The 9120-nt window shown below is 43.9% G+C and overlaps 1 long non-coding RNA gene across 1 annotated transcript; it reads right to left on the bottom strand.

Annotated features, from left to right (window-relative positions):
• Positions 1-1393: 1393 nt before the first annotated feature.
• LOC114102732 (uncharacterized) lies at positions 1394-8677 on the bottom strand. The gene is made up of 4 exons (XR_011707798.1): positions 6488-8677; positions 5958-6233; positions 2660-2929; positions 1394-2502 (listed from the first exon to the last, which is right to left on the bottom strand). It is a non-coding gene; the product is annotated as an uncharacterized lncRNA (long non-coding RNA).
• Between the last annotated feature and the right edge of the window lie 443 nt (positions 8678-9120).

The raw sequence follows: 9120 nt of genomic DNA, 5'->3' as shown, positions 1-9120 counted from the left end.
TAAGCTGACAATCCAGATTCACCATCACAGTAGACACTCCCTTTCTTTTCATAGAAATGTGGAGCCTTTCATACAGTGCTGCTTTCCCTGGCCGCTCTCAGTGTCAACTCTCGGAACTCACCAGTGGAACTCCTTTAAACAGCTTACAAAGGAAACACCAGCATGTTACAGTGTTCCTTCTATCCCTCAAACTGCACAAAAGCACACCAGTTTTCTGAATCATCAAATGGCCTTTGCAGATGTTGTTTTTCACAAAGGACTCTGGCACCATGGCTCAACTCAGCAACTCTCATTATATCCTACAGCAATACTTTCCTAAAGGGTCTGAATTCTTTTTTAAAACTTTTTAATTTGTTCTTTATAGTTACACATGACAGTAGAATGCATTTTGAGATATCATAACTTCTCATGGAGTATAACTTTCCATTCTTATGGCTGTCCATGCTGTGGAGTTACATTGGTTGTACATTCATACATGAACATAGAAAAGTGATATCTGATTCATTCTACTTTCCTTTTCCCGCCTCCTCTCCCTTCCTTCTATTCCCCTTTGTCTAATTCAGTGAAATGCTATCCCCCCAATCCCTGCTTATTGTGAGTCAGCACCCACACATCAGAGAGAACATTCGGCCTTCAGTATTTTGGGATTAGCTTATTTTACTTAGCATTATGGTCTGCAGTTCCATCCATTTACTTTACCAGTAACCATAATTTCATTCTTCTCTATGGCTGAGTAATATGCCACTGTGTATATGTATCACGTTTTCTTTATCCTTTTATCTGCTGAAGGGCACTTAAGCTGGTGCCAAGTTCAGCTATTGTGAATTGATCTACTATCAACAATGATGTGGCTGTGTTACTATAGTATGCTCCAGTTCTTTGGGTTTATGCCAAGGAGAGGAATAACTGAGTCAAATGGTAGTTCCATTCCAAGTTTTCTGAGGAATCTCCATGCTGCTTTCTGGAGTGGCTGCACCAATTTTCAATTTATCAGCAGTGTATGAGTGTGCCTTTTTCTCCACACCCTCGCCAACACTTATTGTTAAGGGATCTGAATTCTGGCTGTCTCAGTTAATGACTTGTTTCCCTGGTAATACTGTAATAGCTATCTGTCTAATTAGTGTAAATATTTGTGTATTATGTTGGTGTTAAGTCCTTGGGGCACCTTTGGCTTAATCTTTTTTCCTACCCTATGGGGGGGGGATACAGCTCATGTTCAACACTTGTTTAAACAACATATTTAAATTCCTACTTCAAGTAAATTAATAGGTGTGTGTAAAGTTATGCTATAAACAATAATAATGATCATATACCATGTATCCTGTGGGGGATAAATATGTTCTTCAATTATGTGTTGAAATTCTGTGAGAAATAATTACCAGGGATCATGAAGTAACCAGTGACTTGTTAGTCAGCTTTTTATTGCTGTGATCAAAATACATGATAAGAACAACTTAGAGGAGAAACAGTTTTGGGGGAGCTGATGATTTCAGAGGTTCAGTCCATTGTTCTGGGCATGAGGTGAGGCAGAGCGTCATGGTAGAAGGGTGTGGTGGAGGAAAGCTGTCAGCTCATGGGAGCAGGGAAGCAGAGAGGGAACATGAGGAGGGCCCTGCTCCTCAAGATAGAATCAATCCCCAGTCACATGCCCTGAGTGACCTACTTCCTCCTACCATGACCAACCTGCCTACAGTAACCACCTAGTAGTCCATTCAAAGATTCAAGTCATCAAATGGAAAAATCCACTCATGCGGTTACAGCTCTCTTATTCCATTCTTTTCATCTCTGACCATTGCTATGTTATGGGTCATGTTTCCAGCAAATGAGTTTTTGGGGGACGCTTCATATCTAAATCATAACAGGACAAATAATAACAAAGGAGGTACACCCTCTGCATTTGCTACCCTCTCCCCACCTGCTATGACAAGAAGTGGGAAGATTGGCATCCTTCATGGAGAATGGAGAGGTAAAATGGATCAATTGCACTGCATGGAGTGGTAAGCAGTAGAGTCAATATCCATCCAGTCACTTAGAAGAGTCCACAGAACATTAAGTTAGTGAATGAAAAATGCATGTGTAGAATATACTTTGAGAATAACACTTTTAACCCCAAACACCCATTTGGCTCATCAAGAAGGTTTCCTGCAAGAGTGGATGAAAAGTGAAAGATGGGAACAGGAGGAGTACGTAAAATACTTCCCCCCCTCTTCTTCTCTCTTTTTCTTTCCTTCCTTTTTGTAGATGTTGTTCCTGGAGAATTAAAGACCTTCAATACCCTATTCCTGAACAAGTAAATGGCCAGGGCTGAGTGCTTACTCCACAATGGGAGACCGGAACCAAGGACTGCAGCCGCTGACTCGGTAGTAGACAATAAACCCCATCTTTCTTTACCTGATTAGATTAGCTTTTCCCAGAGACCTGCAATGCCAAGTATGGTCGAAACACCTGCCAAAATGAACACCCAAGCAGAGGGTTGTGGGCGTGTAGAGTCAGATGAGAAGTCTGAAATGAGATACAATGTTTGGGTTCACCAGCAGCACTTGGAATCCTTTCCCCACCTCACCAGCATGTTAGATCCCAGGTCTTCATCCTAACCTCTGCTCTGGTGAATATTCCAGACCCACCCTGGGCCACCAACCTCAGCAGCCCATATTCTTACCCCACTTGATGATGAGGGGCTCCTTCAGGCCTCCATGCTCAGCATGGCAGGAGTACATGGCTTCTTCTCCTCTAGGGACAGTCACATTCACCCAGCACTGACAGATTCCATTTCCATTCAGCCGACACCCACTGTGGACCAAGGGCAGGGCTTCCTGGCGCCTCCACAAGCTCAGCATGTTAGCACAAGGGAAGAAGCACAGGTCTTGGCACTGCAGCACCGTTTCCCAGGAAGAGCTCTGACGGCTGGTCACAGACACTGAAGGAGACTCTGAGAGCAGAGTGAAAGCAGGATGAATTCTGAGCTCTCCTGTTCCCTGGGCCACCCTCCTCCCACTTGGAGATGTTAGTTCAGCTCAAGAGACCCAGAAAACACTTGTAGGCTGGCCTTGGGCCCTCATCTAGCAATTCAGTCTCAGTCCTTCATGATTCTGGAAACCCTCGTGGAAAAGTAGGTGGTGTAGGTTGAAGTATACCCCTCCAAAGTTGTGGAAGTCCTAACTTGCTGCACCTGTGAATGTGACCTCATTGGGAAATAGGCTCTTTGCAGATGATCATGTTAGGATGAGTTAATTAGGATAGCTTCTAATCCAAACTGACTAGCATCCTTATGAAAAGGGAGATTTTCAACATAGAAATTGGTACAGAAGGAAAACATGAAAAGACACAGGGAGGAGGCCTATTCAGGTCAAGGCTTCCAGAAGGTAGGAGAGGGCCCTGGAATAGATCTTCCCTCCCAGACCTCAGAAGGAACCAAGCCTGAGGACATCTCCATTTCAGTCTTCCAGTCTCCAGAATTGTGAGATAATAACCATCTCTTATTTAATCTCCCAGTTGGAGGTACTTTGAAACTGCAGCTCCAGAACATTAACACAGGAAATGCTATGGACTGAATCATGTCCCCCACAAACTTATAAACTAAAACCCTGTCCTCAATGTAATGGTATTTGGAGATAAGGCCTTTGCAAAGTGATTAGGACTCAAAGAGTTCCTGAGTGATGGGATTCGTGCTGATATAAAAAGAGGCAGGAGAGAGAGCCGTCTATTTTTTTTTCCTTCCTTGCACCCCCATGTGCACCAAGGAGCCTCATGTGAGCACACAGGAAGAGGCCACTGCCTACAAAGCCAGAAGATAGCCCTTAGTAGGAGTTGAGCCAGTAGAACCTGACCTCAGGCTTCCCAACTTCCAGAACTGAGAGGAAATAAAAGTTCTTTTTGAAGCCCCCAAGTCTATGGTGCTTTGCTAAGTTAGCTCCAGGTGAGTGAAATGTCAAAGAGGATGCATCCTGGAGTCTTGAACAGCACAGCATCTGTGCTTCCAGGGAACAGATTTGCTGAAATTCTGTGAGCAAAATTCAAACATGTAAATTATTTTTGAGACCTTTTAAGGAATATAATAAGGTGGCAAGAGCTGGGGAATGTCCCCAAACACTGCTGTCTGATAAAACTCTGAGATAATAGGCATCTTCTAACACTGTTCAGAACCATGTGAAAAGTGGCTAGTGTGTCAGAGGAACAACATGCTAAGTTTTACTTAATTTTAACTCATTATGTTAGCAGCTGTGGGACAGCACGAGTCTAAGCTGGACTCTGGCTGGACTCAAGGGGTGGGTGCTGGTATTGCAGCAGCAGGTGACAGACATTCCAGATGCTTCAGCAGGTCCCCAGGCCCAGAAGTCAGGCTGCTCACCCCCCCTCTCCACTAATGTGGAGTCGATGTAATTAATGTGCATTTTATGTTCTTTTCCATACAGAAGGATCTTTCAAGAACTCCTTTGGTACTTTAAAAATGTAAGATTCTACTGATTATTTGACAAAACTAAATTAACAGTTCTTCTTTAAACTCTCAATCTGCAAAGTTCATTACTGCATTTATTAATTTAAATAATTAAATCATTTTTGATAGGGATTTGCAATTTAATAACATTTTTTAAACTTTTCAATTGTGACTATAAATTGATATATTAGATTTCTAAAGTGTTTAAATGCTCAATTAACATAACCACCCCAAGTGCCTCAGTACCTTTTAAAAGTCTAAGCTCATCCTTCATAGGATGAGTCTTAAATATTCTCAAATATTCTAAAAGTGCTTCTAAACTCAGTAAGATATCAAAATAAAAATCACAAGGATAATTGCTATCTCAACTATAACCTTATATCAGTCACAGACTTTTAATTATCTGAAATACTTAAAATATGAAATATGCATATGTTCTTTCTTAACATAAAATATTGACATAATGGGTTTGATTTACTTTATAACTTATTAGCTTAAATCTAGACATCATAAGGTTAGGAGACACTTACCTAAGTATGTATCCTAAATAGCTGTGAGGCCGTCAGCCTCCCCAGAATAACTTTGGGTCACCTCTCTTGCTTGACTGTGCATAATGACCAGAGATTTTTAGGTCGGGAAATAATTTCTGAAGCTAAAATACTTAGTACTAATTCTCCTACAGTCCAACTGATGGTATGTATAATTGTGAGTCCTGAGTCCCCTAAGTGCCCACTCAGTCCAGAGCAGGAGCCTCTCCAAGGTCAGGTCCCTGGAAGCAACTGAACTCTGCCGAGTGGTCACATTCCTCACAGCTAGCTCAGTGCCAGGTGTAGCTGTGTGACCTCCATCCAGATTCTGCATTCCTGTGGCCTGTCACCTGGCATGAGGTCGTTCTAGTAACAATCTAAGCACAGCCTGCAGGCCAATCCACGGTTGCTTAAACACGACAGGAGAAGGGAGCTTCACGAATACTCAGAAAGGAGTTAGGAGAGACAAAACCACCATGAGTGACATCCCGTGCCCTGGTCCCCAAAATAACTTAACTTGGAATTTACTGAAGCTGGTGCAGAGAGGAACAGTTGCCTGAGGTGAAGGGGTACTTTTTAAAATTATACAATTTACCAGGTTTTGACTCTCTACCTCATCCAAGGAAAACAGGGTACTTTGGTTTTTCATGTTGAATTTCCAGTCAGGAAGCAGATGCCTCATTCAAGCTGAAACATGAATTCCATTCCAGGGAGTTGGTGTTGAGACCATGAAGTCAATGTCATTGAGGTCCCTGTTCAGTTTCTTGTGAGTTTGGTCAGGGATTGCTCCTCCCTTTCTTGTCTGCCTCCCCCATGCCCTCAGGCCAATCCCTGCTCTGACAGAATCGAGACCCAGCCATAATGGACCACAGGGCAAGACACTGAGCCTCAGTGAATTTCTGATGGGCACTGGCTTCCTCACCTAAAAATGGGGCAAGGCATGGAGAGCCTCAGGCCAAAGCTAGTCTAACCGATTCCATTAGAGGGACAGTTACCTGATTGCACCAAAGCTTTCCTCCCAGGTCCTGGGTACTTCTGAAGATAGTGCTGACAGTCACCATTGATAAAGGCACCATGGTGCTGGGCCAAGTCTCTATCCTTCTTCAAACTCTGTGCCATGCTTTGGGCCTCAGGAGCATCAGCCTTCCAGCAGAGTGTTGCTGGCTGGAATGTGAGGTAGTCCTGTCCCTCGTAGCTGTATTTCTAGAAGCTCTTGAAGTTGCCATTCTCCTTGAGGTCACAGCCCAGAGCCATCTGCAAAATATGAGGCCCTGGTGCCCCAAAGCCCAAAAAGGAGCATAACTTCCTCTGTCTTCTGCAAAATGGAGATGCATTAAGCATAGAAAGAGGACTCTAGGGCAGAGAGGACTACTCCCCTCCCTACCCTGTGGCAGCAGAGCTGACTCTGATGGTGTCCTGAGACTTTAATATGCTCCTGAGAAACAGGGGGCTAGGGGAGGATGGAGCACCTCACCCTCCTGGAGTCTTGTCCCCACTGACTTTCAGGGCTCATTTTCCTACTCACCAGGCTGCTGGCTGTGCTGCTTCATGTCCCACAGCAACACCAAGGATTCCCTCCCAAAAGAGCTTCACATTCTGTACCAACTCTCTCCACTCCACGGAACCTTCCAGTGTCTCCCACAGACCCCAGTGTTGAATGCTCTGGTTCCTACTGTCGAATTTCAGAAAGAGCTGATTGTTCACATATGCAAGGGCCTTCGTCTCGGTATTGTATTTGACCAATGGAGCTATGGTAGTGTAGAGAATGTGGAGGGAAGATGACTCTGAAATCAAGACGTGGGTAGTAGCACCACAGAGGGGTCATCTCTGAGAGCACAAGCCCCACCCAGAGCCACTCAAGGAACTTATGACTCCTGGGAAGCCTGGCTATTTACCAGGGCCCACAGGTCTCCTATGATCCTCTGGCTAGGACACATTTTCTTCAAGGCTATAAATCATGGTAAAATAAATCCTTACTCAAAAGACACAGAGCCAAATGGAGTTTTGGTGCTAATTAGTCCACAAACAAAACAGAAAGAGAGTTACCTGAGTAACAGGATCAGAACACTGAGACCAGGCAGCTCCTCTTGGTGATTTACTCCCTCTCAGGAGCCTGTCTGTGCCTGGCTCTTCTTCCCGTGCTTTCACAGAGCTGTTCCCCAAACACCACTTCATCCCATGTATAGCTGCTTTCTTTCTCTTCTGTTTTCCTCTTTCTATGCCTAATTCATCTCCCACACTTGAACTGATAACCCCCTGCAAACAGTTTTCTAACCCAGGGCCTCTCAGTCTCAGCACTGCTAGTATCTGGGGCCAGGTTATGGTTGTGAATGGATTTCTGTGCAATGTTTGGCTGCATCTTTGGACCCTAGGCATTAAGTTCTAGTAGCACTTCTCAGCTCTAACAACACAAAATGTCTTCAGAACTTGCTAAATGGCCCTGAGGGGATAAGAGAGAGACTCATCCTGTGTAGAGAACCGTTCTATGGGGTATTTCCAACCTTGACCTGTACCCTCTTTCTAGACATGTAATTTAAATGCCCTATTTATCTTCTACACAGACTTACCTACTGCATTTTCAGTGCTTCATTTAAAAAAAAAATCGTTTTGCAATTCTGGGGACTGAACAGGGCTTTGCACATGGTAGGCAAGTGCTCTATCACTGAGCCACATCCCCATCCCTCTCCAGTATTTTTAATCAACAGGTTCAGAGGTGCATACTCTCCAGCTTAAGGTAAGAAACTGGACATCCATGGGCCAGATGGGACCTGAAAGTGTATCTGATTTGCCCTAACAGTAGGAGATTAGAATCAAATATTAATATTTTTAAAAGGAAAGAAACTCTAGATTCCTGTTTTTTTGTTTGTTTCTTTCTCTAAATAAGATTTTGCATTTCCATACAATGAGTCCAGGAGGGTCTTTTGGCCTCTGAAATGAGAACTCCATGCTGCCTTACTCCTTTCACCTCTTATGTTCCTACACGCAGCAACTTCTCCACTGCAGGCATTTTCTTTTTCCCCCTCCCCCATCTAATATACCCTACATACTGGCTCTAGATAAAGGTTTCCAAATCGAAGCTCTGATCCAACAACACTCCAGCTGAGGCCGTCTGGCCCGCAGTTCTTCATTAGGCATCTCCTCTCTACTGAAGTGTTGCAGATACCTTAGGTTGACCTCTTCCTGCAGGTAAAGGGCTTTCCAGCTCCCAGATTCTATCTTTGTTCCTCAAAGGTAGTCTCAAATTGTTCAAGTCTGACTCTTCATTAAGGGGATAAATGGGAAATGAAATACATTTTGCAGTTCTGGACCAAGAATCATGCTGGACAATTTGCACAGAAGAGAGATTTAAGATTCTCAACATCTTCTGAAGAACTTATTATTCTATCTGCAAATGGGTATTGAGTATATTATGGGAGTTCACAAAGGTGGATAACTCTGAACCCACAGAAATTAATCAGGTCATGTCATGAAGATTTCAGTAGCATCCTCAGGGAGGAATAATCCCAATTTCAACTAAGGCTGCTTTTCAATGGACTTCATTCCTGACTTTGCCATGCTATGCGACAAGTGGTAGAAACCAAGCGTGAATTTTTAGCAACAAACAGCTTTGAAACTTTGCTAGGAAATTCTTCTTTCTTTTTCATCTACCCATTTAAAATAGATAACAGATTGCTGTGCACTTTAGGTCTCCTCTCAGTCCCCAGATCCCTTCACAGGGTGCCACCTTAACCTGGCCCAGTTCCCTCCCTCCACATAATTCATGATCATACTGAAATTCTCCTCTTGCCCCAACCCATCCTTCATTTTCTGCATTCTACTACACTGTGGGGACCCCTCCTTTGGCTCTACCTCTTCCTGAGCCTTTCCCAACTCCTTCCAAATATGATCCTGACTCTGGTCCAGGCTGGCTCTGTGGCTCCAGCTGTGCCTTGTTGGCTTACCGCTGCCCTTACGTTCAGTTTAGGCACAGGAGACATTCTGCACAAATTCCCACAACTGGAGCTAAAGGACCTCGGAACTTTAAAAAATTATGTTATTTACTTTATCCTCTAAGGGAAAGAGCAGGGTCCTTGCTGAGAAACAACTGCCTGGAAAATTTCCACACCACAGGAGCTGTTTGAAGTGGGTGGCGTCCAGGGCATCTGAGAAGGCGTGGAA

Source organism: Marmota flaviventris, chromosome 6 (assembly GCF_047511675.1).
Source record: "Marmota flaviventris isolate mMarFla1 chromosome 6, mMarFla1.hap1, whole genome shotgun sequence".
NCBI lineage: Eukaryota > Metazoa > Chordata > Mammalia > Rodentia > Sciuridae > Marmota > Marmota flaviventris.
Note: the sequence above shows the minus strand (reverse complement) of the source record. Positions and strands in the feature narration are given on the sequence as shown.